Source organism: Hydra vulgaris, chromosome 14 (genome assembly GCF_038396675.1).
Source record: "Hydra vulgaris chromosome 14, alternate assembly HydraT2T_AEP".
In the NCBI taxonomy this organism is placed as follows: Eukaryota; Metazoa; Cnidaria; class Hydrozoa; order Anthoathecata; family Hydridae; genus Hydra; species Hydra vulgaris.
The window spans coordinates 13,939,790-13,952,224 of NC_088933.1; positions in this window are offsets into that span (position 1 = coordinate 13,939,790).

A 12,435-nucleotide genomic window follows, 5' to 3' on the forward strand; every position below is an offset into this window, starting at 1 on the left:
TCTTAGAACTATATATATTTTGTTGGATAAATTTAATCCAAATTATTTTGGCGTTTTTTAATTCAAAAGAAGAAAGAAAAAGATTGTTATTTCGTATTTGCGTATTTTTTAAGCAAGAAACGAATTTTAGAATAATAGCTGTTACTCGTATTAAATGGGAATATGAATTAAAATGAGTTATATCAATAAATTTTAAATCTATGAACCATTCATTAGTTATTAGTAATATTTTTGTTTTTTCTGAAGAGTTTATTAATTTATTTTGATCAAAGGAAGGTCAAATCTCTGGAGTATAAAAAAATTACGATCTGTTTCGACGTAATCCCAAAAGGAAAAGTTAAATAAATTTCTAATTTTTTCAAAGCGATTTTAAATAAATGTTTCATAATATTTATTAAAATTTTTTATCCAATGTAAGCAAATACAGAATCTGAAAATAATTTAATTTTAGAAATAAGAATAATTAATGAATAAATACTTTAGACATGAGTGTTGCAAGCAGTAAGCAACTTTTTAATTCTAATCGAGGTATTGCACATTCACCTAGCGAGGCTATTCTAGATTTTGAAGTAACAAGAAAGGAACACTGTTCGTTCTCATCAAAAATACATCTTAAATATATACAACACCCAAAAGGCTTTTAAACTAGCATCACTAAAACCATAAAGTTCATATCGCGTGCAACTTGCACTCGATTTCGAAAAAAAATAACATCTAGGTACATAAATCGACTGTACAGAACCTAAATCCTTTTAAATATCTTGCCATACTTTTAATAAATCTTTATTAATTTTACAATCCCACCTACTTTAGATATACAAATTTGTTGAAATGAAATTTTAAAACACACAATTACTGGGTTTATTAGTCCCTAGGGATCGAAAAAACTTGCTGTAAAACTAAGCACATCTCTTTTTGTTGGAAAAGGGACAGCAATCTTAAATAATTCAAAAAACGAAAGAATAAATACATCTAATTTTTTGTTTCATGTTAAACCTAAAACTTTAGTAATATTTTGACTCTGAAAACTCGTTTCATTTATTTACTTATCTAACTCGAGCGAATCACATTCAAATTTTCTTAAATTAAAACCAGCTTCTTCTAGCCGGGAACGACATTTTTCATAAAACTTAAAACATTCAATTACAGAATCAGAGCAAAAACTCAAATCGTCAACGTGAATAGAATTTAGTAATCGACTGACAAGTATTGGATCAGAATTTAAATAACGCTCCGCTTGGCTAATTAAAGTTGCTAAAAGAAGAAAAGGAGAGGAAATGATTCCAAATAAAACTCAACATAATCTATATTTTACTAATTTATGATCTTTAAAATTTTTTATATCTAAATTATTAACATTTTCATACCATAAAAGTTGTATGAAATCGCGATGTTTCTCAGATATTGAAATGTTCAAAAAGGCTTTTTCAATATCTGCAATAAATGCTATCTTATTTACGCGAAAACGTATCAAAACTCCATATAGTAGAGTTGTTAAAGAGGGACCAGAACGTAAACAATCATTTAGCGAAGGACCTGAGTTCGTCGCACTCGTATTAAATACAATGCGCATCTTAGTTGTAACTTTATCTTCTCTTATTACTGGTCTATGAGGAAAATAATGAACAAGTTTGACCTTAGATTTATTTCTTAAAGCTTGCTCTACCGTTCCATTTTAAGTATATAAAAATATGCGATAAACAGAAAGAAGAGATCACAGCTAGTAGTAGAAGAGTTGCTCAAGTATTGTTTGATAGGTTCTTTGTGTTTATCGCGTATTTGTATATACTTATTAATTATAATAAATTGAACTCATTTTACAATACGACTCTTACGTAAAACAACATGGAGCCCACGGAGAGAGACACCAGAAATAATTGATCGCGTGCATGCAATCGCTGGTTTCCAGTATTCTGGCTTATTTCTCACTTTATAAAAACAACATAAATCATAAGGCATTAGCAATCACACAAACGTTTAATCCACCATTATCAACTTTAGTAGCCTCTGAAGCACCGACACTATCTTGCTCAGGCTCAGCTTCATCATATTTAATAGCCATCGCAACACCTACTCCAACTACACACCGATTACCATCTTTTTCAACAACACCAGTTTCAAGTTTTGATAGGTATCAAGCGTGTGTTGAGCGTTGCAAAAACAGTACCGAGATAGAGTTAAAGCAGTTTTTTCAAACCAGAAACCAATCGCACCTTAAGAAATCGAAGCAGTGCAACATGTCAAAACTTTGCGGAAAATGTATTACCTAAGAAAATGTGATCAAGCTCCTCAAACAAAAAGATGAAGAAAAAGCGACAAAGGAAGCCGTGAAAGTTGCTAAACTTAACGCAGAGCGTAAACTCTCTATGCCAATTACTCAAATGCCTGAGCATAACAATACTGAGCAACCTCAGCAAAGCAGTAATGAAGAACAAGTATCAGCAGCCAAACGTTTAAAAATTGCAAAATGTAAAAAGTTTAGAGTACAGTTACACATAGAAATGTTCCAATGCGAGAATTCGAAGTGTAGGGAACGGTTGTGCAAAGAAACATGTTTACCAAAGAAATATGTAGTTGGAACTAAACTTTTTTGTCGAAAAAAATGTAAAAACTTTAATATAATGTTTCTTAAAAATAAGTTGTGTTAAAAAAAAAAATAATAAAAAAAAAAGTAAAAATTTAAAAAATTCAATGTTTTCTCAAGTGTGCGGTTTTATCAGAATGTCGCCTAAGACCGCACTTTTTTTTTCCTTACATTTAATATTTTCGATAATTTTATTATTCTATTTTTAACATATATTTTTTAAAAAGTAATTTGAGCATAAGTTTAATGTTAACTTTTCAATCATTAATTTAATAATGAAGAGAAAAAATCTCTTACAAACGAGAGGTTGTAACTAATAGCAGGATATTTTGACACGGTGGTCAGCCAACTGAAAATCTGGGAAAAGATAGGGAAATTTCATCTAGTCAAGGAAAAGTCAGAGGAAAAAATCTCTTTTTCCAAATTTTTAAAATGTTTTTTCATAAACTCCCACATAACCATTAAATAAATAAAAAAATTTATATTCGTTTTACCATACATTCATAAAAGTTGATGATAACATAAAGAATATGTGTAGTTTGTGCGGAAAGACATTTTCACTAAGAAATGTGGGTATAATGGAAGTAAAAAGTGCAAAGCATTATAAAAATATTTATTTTTAAATGCAACAACCAACAGTATTTGATTATTTTACCAACGAGTCACTGAAAAATACTGTATCACAAGCAACTGTTTCATCAACATCAACTTTATTAGCTTCTGAATCATTGCCATTAGCTTTCTGAGTAGCCGAATCTTCTCAACCAATGCCAATCGTTTCAACAAACTCTTCCAGCACGGCAGTACCACCTTTCTCTTTGTTTATGGCGTAACACGTTTATTATTTATGATGTAACACGTTCTGAAATACTTTGGGACTTATACGTTACACAGCAGCATTTCTCTTACAGATAATGTTCAAATAAGACAACTGTTTCAGTCATATTTCCTGAAAGTTTTATAGCTAAAAAAAATGACCATTGAGAAAACTAAAGTAGCCTATAACATCACACAAATTTAAATGAAGAGTCTTTAAATGAAGTTGTTCAAAAAGGTCAAATGGATATTTGCATTCTTTATTGGGATGTTATTCGCAACCATGTGACTACAAGATACTTTTTCATTAGTGTTTCTTGATCATGCATCTCCAAATGATTTGTACAAAGGTTTTACAAGTGTTTTAAACGAAAATCTTTAGGCCAAAATTTTACAAATTGTTATGGATAGATCAAATGTGAATTGGAAGTTTTTTGATATTCTTAATGATGAATTTGGTAAAAAGTTTAAAACATCTATTCTTGAAATGGGATTATGTGACCTACATGTTGTACATGGTTCATTTCAAGAAGGTCATAAAAAGGTGAAATGAAATGTTAATGCAGTATTCAGAAGTTCTTATAAACTTTTTCATAATAGTCCTGCTCGTAGGGCAGAGTATCAAACAACTTGTGGAAGTGATAAGTTTCCTCTGAAATTTTGTCCAACAAGATGGGTTGAAAATTTATCTGCATGTCAAAGAGCTTAAAATATTTTTGATAATGTGAAGTTAGATGTGAAGTTGGATGCAGTCTAAACTACCTATTAATTATACTGTAAATATTGTTACTGATGCTGTCAATGATCTTCTGATGCCAGCTAAAAATTTTTTTTCAACATTTGGCTTCAATTTTAAGACTTTTTCAGTCAGGTTCTCCATTAGCACTATTCTTATATCAAGAAATTGAAAAGCTAATGAGATCTCCCATGCAAAACTTTATTTAAAAAGATGAATCAGAGGGAGTAAAATCTGTTATAAAGCTAACGAAAATAGACTTAACCGCGCACAAGTGTCACCAAAAAGAAGTTAAAGTTGGTATCGCAACCTCTTCTCTACTAGCTAAAATAAAAGTAAGTAAATGTCAGAAGTTACAATTTTGAAGTGATTGTATTCAGTTTCACATTGGAGTTGTTAATAAACTGAGAGAAAAAAGTCCTTTGAAATATAAACTTACAAGAGGTTTAAACCCCTTTATTTTGTCACATAGTAGTACACAGGTTGAAAGTGGGTTTTCTATCAGTTCAGATGTTTTTATTGAAAATTTTTACGAAAGCTCTATGGTTGCCCAAAGACAAGTTTATAATGAAATTCACCACGTTAGTGGAATTTGCAATGTGGAAATAACGAAATCAATGGACAAACATGTCCTATTCACACTACAAAGATTTATTAAAACAAAAAAGAGAAGAAAAATTGCAAGAAAAAAAACTTTATTGATAAAAAATTAAATTAAAAGAATTAAATGCTAAAAAAACAAAGTTAAATCAACTTCATGAGGAAGATATAGGGTAATATGAGCACCTTGGTAATATGAGCATACTTAAAGATTTCTTAGATGTAAGCAAAGAAAGTTAAAGTTGCTTTGTATTTTTTGAATCGACTTTATGTGGTGATAACAGGAATCAGTACAATTAGCGCAAATTTATATGCAATAATTAGCGGCTCTCATCTAATTAAAACGCTGTTAAATTTTTTGTGTTTTTAAAATAATATCATCACGCATAAAGAAATCTGTGGCGCGAAATTTTAGTGCTAAAATAATAAGAATAATTTTTTCATCAATAAAAATATGTTAGCTAAAAATCCATTCCATTTTTGTTTGCAAAACCCAAGGAGGTTTATTAAGCAGGAGACGGTGTCACGTGACTTTTTTGAAGCCAGTTTTTAAAACGGCTGCCATCTTGTTAACCCAAAACATTTCCCGGAACTTAAATTTTTACTAAAAATTTTATTAAAACCTAGTCAAAAGATTGCACCAAATGATTGAATTATTGGGCAGTTTTTGTTTGGCAGCTTATACTATCTTATAAAGAATTATTTGTTAACTGATTACCTTTTTCAGTTTATTCTAATAACATTCGTAATACTGAAATAGACATTCAGATAGCTGTATCTCAACACAATACTAGAAGATATTGTATTTCAGATAGTATAAAAGATTTTTGAGAAAATAAAATCATATGTTTGTGAGTTTTTACCTATATTAAACAATTTAAAATAAATATAAATTTACATGTGTGTGTGTGTGTGTGTGTGTGTGTGTGTGTGTGTGTGTGTGTGTGTGTGTGTGTGTGTTTATATATGAGTATATTATATATATATATATATATATATATATATATATATATATATATATATATATATATATGTGTGTGTATATATATATATATTTATATATATATATATATATATATATATATATATATATATATATACAAAAAAAAACATAAGAGTAATAGCATGTATGCTTCCACTCTGGTGATTTCTATGAACTTTTATGTATTTCTATGATTTCTATGTGATTTCTATATCTATAGGCAAAACGGCACTGTTTCAGTTTCCTACCCCTATTATTTTACAATGGATTATGTAATGTCACATTAGACAAGTAATCTACCCATAATCCGACTTGCTTAGGGTCTTTTATGCATTTCTCTGTGGTATCATTTATTTCGTTATACCATTTGGTTTCGTGGTATCATTTATTTCGTTATGAGTGAGATCAGGTTATCCTGCTACTGGTAACATGTAACCCAGTACAATCTGCTTCATGTCCTGCTGCCTTGTAGGGTACGTCTTTTTAGGCAAAGGCTAGGAGATGCCAACTCCGACTTAAAACACCCCCTGCCTTGAAGCTCTTGGTTGAGTAAAGACTAGAGATGGTGTCTCGATAAAAATACTCATCTTAGGCAGATGTTAAATGCACCCGGCTACTGTCTTGGAGAAGGCCTCCGAGGCAAAGACTTAAGGGGTAAACAGATTCTATCTGTTGACCAGCCTCGCACCCCTTTTTCATCAAGTAGGCTGCCGCAGATGTATTTTAAAACATTGTTTCCAGTTTAGGATGTTGAATGCTGGATCTTCTTGACTCAATGCATGGGTTTTGCTTGTGTCTCTGTTTTTATGACTAGGCAACTCATTCTATTATCTCCTAATGAGGGTACAGCTCTAAAACTCAGTTTTGTGGTTCTGAGGCCGGCTGGTAGTCAGGTTTTCCGAACTCTGTGGTTGCTCTCGGAGAGGCTGATTCCATCAACAGCTGAGAAATATCAAAGTATTAACAGTGCCATGTTGCGCATGGATAGTGTCCCTGTTTGTACTTTTGGTGTGCATTGCGGAGGCCACATCTGGAGCCCTTTGTTACGGCTTAGGATTTATTAGTAGTAATGAGGTAATTGCTTGGGCTATTAAACAGTGTTCTGAGTGCTATCTATGCTTTGAGTCAAGTTCTTCAATCTAATTTAAAATTGAATAAAGTACCAAAAACTATAAAACACAAAAAACCATTACCATCACCAAGTTCTCTAAACCTATCATTCACAAGTAACTTTTTTTCTGTTGAATCTTATCTCTTACAAAATTCACCAGACCTACTTGTTCTTTGTGAGACTAATTTGAGTTCAGCTGTCTCATCTTGTGATCTTAGTGTTGATGGTTATCTTTCGTTAGTTCGTAAAGACTCCAATAGTCACATGCTTGGCCTGGGATTTACATTCGTAAGAATTCAACCATTTGTCTTAAAACTAGATTTGAATCCACAGACTATTCTTTAATGTGCTTTCGTTTAGCACCACTTCACTCTATGGCCTTTCTCTTTGTTCTATATCGCTCTCCTTCATCTCAAGAATGCACTCTTTTTGATGTTATTTCTGATCATATTGACCAAGCCCTCTCTCTTTATCCATCAGCTAATATAGTTGTTGTCGGTGACTTAAATGCTCACCACTCTGAATGGCTTGGCTCTAGTGTCAGTGATTCTGCAGGCATTAAAGCCCACAACTTTTGTCTTTTTCAATCCCTAATTCAAATAGCCAACTTTCCAACTCGCTTTCCTGACAACCCAAATCATTTACTTTCTCTACTCGACTTATGCCTTGTTTCTGATCCTAGTCAGTGCTCAGTTTCTCCACATTCACCCTTAGGTGCTTCTGATCACAGTTTGATCTCTCTAAAACTAACATCCCATTCTTCTTCATCACCTGAATCCCCCTATTATCGAACCTATTATCTCCCTATTATCCCCCTATTATCGAACCTCTTACAACTACAGTAAAGCTGACTGGGATTCTTTCTGTGATTTTCTTCGTGATGGCCCTTGGATAGAAATCTTTTGTCTTCCTGTCGACAAATGTGCTTCTTACATAACTTCGTGGATTCAGGCTGGCATTGAATCTTTTGTTTCCTCTCGACAATTCCAGGTCAAGCCTCACTCTCCTCCATGGTTTTCCTCACACTGTGCTGCTGCAATTGCCAATCGAAACCGTTACTTCCATATTTATCAGCAAGACAATTCTCCACAAAACAGGCGTCTGTTTATTACTGCTGGAAACAATTGTAAAAAGGTTTTGTCTAACGTCAAAACCCGCTATTCTTAGGTCATGAAATTTCGTATCTCATCTCAAAAATTAGGCTCTCGTGACTTCTGGAGAATCTTTAATAGTATTAATAATAAGGGTAAATCTTCAATTCCGCCTCTCTTGTATGGTTCAGACTTTGTCACCTCATCTAAAGACAAAGCTGAATTGTTTGCTAAAAACTTTTCATCAATACTATCTCTTGATTCCACTAGTTGTGTTCTACTTGATATTGCCAACAAACAGGTTGATCCATTGCTTGACATTCATATCACTCCAGCTTCTGTATCTAAAGTGATTTCCTGCCTAGACTCTTCTTCAGCTTGTGGCCCGGACAACATACCTGTTATTGTCTTGCAGAAGTGTTCTCCGGAGCTGTTGTCTATACTCTCAAAATTATTCAACAAGTGCTTATCAGAGTCTTGTTTTTCAGCCGGCTGGAAAACAAGACTCTGATAAGCACTTCTAATGATGCCCTTTCTCTTTTAGAAAAGTTGCAAAAACGCATTGTAAACATAGTTGGACCTGCTCTTGCAGCCAACCTCCAACCATTGTCACATTGTCGTAATGTTGCTTCTATTTCTCTTTCTCTTTTCTACAAATACTATAATGGGCACTGCTCTAAAGAGCTAGTGTCTCTTGTGCCACCTACTAAAATTCATTCTCGTGTTACTCGTCATTTAATTAAGTGTCATCCTTTTTCTGTGTCTGTTCCAAAGTGCTCTAAAAACGCTTATTCGTCTAGTTTTTTCCTCCAACATCAGCTCTTTGGATTTCGCTTCCTTCATCTTGTTTTCCTGATTCATATAATATTCAATCCTTTAAGTCGTCCGTCAATCGTTATCTTGCTCTACAATCTTCATCTTTTTTCTTTCAGTAACTTCCAACTTTAATTAGTTGGAAGTTACTGAAAACAGCCTTGTTGGAAGCGAAGATGTTTAAAAAAAAAAAAAGAAAAAAAAAAAAAAACTTTTTAGCCCTCCTATTGTGGAACATAAGCTCTGTTATTGCGTGTCTTTTCTCATTGTGATTAAAGAAAGGACTTTTTATTTTCAACTTAAGTTTCTTACAGGCAACACATGCGTCTTTTGCAGGTTGACCAAAACGTAATGGGTAATTTTTTTCGAAATAATGTCAGAAAAATTTATTTGACAGCCTTTTCTCACTGCCAAGTGCAGTTAAAGGGAAATATTTCTGTTTGTTTATAAACATCTCATGCATGGTTTTTACGCCCAAATTAGCTGGTAAGTATTTTTTTATCTCTTCCAGTATAGTGCTCAGTTTCTGATGGATATTGAGCTCTCAAACAAGTGATTACAGTGCCATGAATTGCATTAACAGAAACATTTCTGCCTCTTTTATCTACTGGAGTTTTGCTTAGCTGTAACAGATGAGAGAGTCAGTAGTACTGTTTGGAAGTACATCCGTATGATTTCATTAATCCATTTTTACATATCTTAGTACGAACCCCATTGTGCAGAATATGGTACTTCACTACAAAAGATTTAGGTATTGCAGAAAACGAACCTAGATCTTTGACTGTTAACTGGGGAAATCTCCATTAGTGACTGCAAGTAGATATCTTGTTGAGTTTTGGTTTCCATACCATGTAGTATGGTAAATATTTCCACCATATCATCCGCCATATCATCCGCCGTGTAAATCTTCAAACAGTTTTCCTTGCAACTGAAATAAAAAAGAAAAGGTTGTGCCTATCTATATTTTAATATCTATGTTTGAAAACAAAAAAGCTAGGTTTCTACCAAAAACCCTAGGCATTTCCTAATTAATTAGGAAATTAGACAACTAATTGGTTACATGGCTTTATTTATGTAGCTTTGTTCAAATATCATAAATGCAAAATTTTATGACACATAATCAAACACAACGGTCAGAAAAGTACAAGCATTGTGCATTTCACTCAGCCGATTTATTTTATGCAGAAGACACGACTTATAACAGTATTTAAAAAGCTTTCGAGATAAACATTACTAAAATATTACAACAACGAATACAAAATAAATCGATAAAAGCTTACCTGCAAACATTAGATGCTGGTTTCTTGATTGGTATTTTTTTCCAACCATATTTTTATGTTCTTTTCCTGCCACTTTAGCCTTCTTAACTATATTCCTTTTATATCTGTCTGAATTAACAACTCTTTGAATTAACTTTGTTTCTTCTCTTTAAAGGATTGTCATCTTCTCATCAAACTCATTTTTAACAAAGAAATTTGTAAGTCACAAGCAAAATGGTATTATTTTATGTTACTAATGTTGACCGCAGAAAGGGAACGAGTCCCGGACGAGTTTCCTTTCTGCAGTAAACACAAAATGTTATTATTTTAGATTACTAAAGTTTACCGCAGAAAGGGAACAAGTCCCAGACGTGTTTCCTTTCCGCGGTAAACGCAAAATTCAAACTGATGCCATGCCTATAAAAATGATGGCAGGTTTATCTCTTTTAATAGTAAATGGTGTGTCTAACCATTTAATACTGATTTATATTAAAAAGTGAATTTTGTGAACTTGTTCCCTTTCTGCAGTTCATTTAAAAAAATGAGTTTTGCGGAAGTTTTAAAATTAAGTTATCAAGCTTTGCGATAGCTTTTACTAAATTTAAGTTTTGCTGTTGTATATATATTTTGAGGATAATATAATGCTGCTTTACAACAAATGTAGTTTTTATCACGATATAAAACAGCTAAGTTTTTAGTTTGTAATTTAGTTCACTTTTACCCCTCATTTTTCTGTCTAATTGGGGTAAAGTGAACTAGTCTTTTTGTTATGCTTTTTCATCAAATGTTTTTAGTAGAACTGTATATACAGATCGTAGTTACTTAACTAAGTTGTTTACTCTTAAAAAAATAATTTACTGTAGAAGCTTGAAATTTATTTCAGAAATATAATATATTGAAATAATGCCAAGAAACTGCATTAAGAAAAAAGAATCTCGAAGGAAAACATATGCACCTAGTTTGGTATCACATATCTAATGATCAGTAGGTAAATCTTCAAACATATGCACCTAATTCGGCTAGTTGCTTATCTTTGATGATCATATAAGCCATATTTCTTTAGAAACTGTTAAAAAAGCACTTGAAAATTATATAACTATTTTTTGTTTGCCATCACACTGTTTGCACCTGCTACAGCCACTTGATGTGCGAGTCTTTCGCCAAGTTAAAGATACATGGCATGAAATTCTGGCTAATTGGTATACCGAGTCAAGGCTGGTGAGAAATCTGTTTTTCCATCTTTACTAAAAAAACTTTATGATACCTCTTTTATCCCAGCTTATTTAGTAAAATCATTTGCCAAAATTAAAATAGTTTTCCTTGATCCATCTGCTATATCATCTGGCAAGTTAACTCCTTCCGAAATCTATAAACGCCTTTTTCTCAGAAAACAAATAATTGTGACAATAACATTCCTCAAGACATCACATTGAACACCAATGGCAATGATCAGAACAATACTTGAGAAAATTTTTTATTGAGAAGTTGAAAAAAAAATACAATTCTCACAAATTTATAATATCAGTAGACAAAGACTTAAAAAATGAAAAAAATAAATCAACTATTAATACCAGATGTAGATTATTTTAATGGAAATAAAACCACAAGAGAAATAGTGAAAAAACAGTTAATGGCCACAAAGGGTGATAATATAAATACTAAATTAAAAAAATAATAAAAATAATCAAAAATAACGAACACAGAAGAGTTAAAGATGAAGTAGTTCACTTTAGTCGAATGGTATAATAAAGTGAACAAGTGAACATGTTTTTACCTTGGTATAATGGTATAATAAAGTGAACAAGTGAACATGTTTCGTAACCTTAAATCTTTTTATATTTTTTCGATGGGTGGTACCTTACAACCCATGTTTATCAATGAAATATCAAGCTCACATTAATGTTAAAGCTTGCATGTCTGTTAAGGTTGTTAAATATTTGTACAAATACATATACAAGGGTCACGACTGTGCCAATATTTTAATAAATAAACAAATTAATCATGATGAAGTAAACACTGTTGAAACAAAAACTAAGTATAATTTATATGATTAGTACAGTTATATATGTGAAGTATTTATATCTGTACCTCAGAAGTCAAAGGTCGGTTGTCACATTTTAGATATTGTTCATGAGAAAAGAAATTGTAAAATAATTAGTCTTTATTGGCTTATTCTTGATGGTTCAATTTATGTTATATTTTTTATGTTTTATTTAATTTGTCTTAAGGCACATGAAATATAATTTTAAAATTAATTAAGAAATAAATTTATGTAATATTTTTTGCGTTTTATCTAATTTGTCTTAAGGCACATGAAATTTAATTTTTCTGGACAACAGACGTTTTTCCTTTGAACATTGTAGGACACTAGACCTTTTATATTGACCTAACTTTGTTTCACATTGTCATAGGACAACAGTCTTAATACCTCTGTGTAGATACT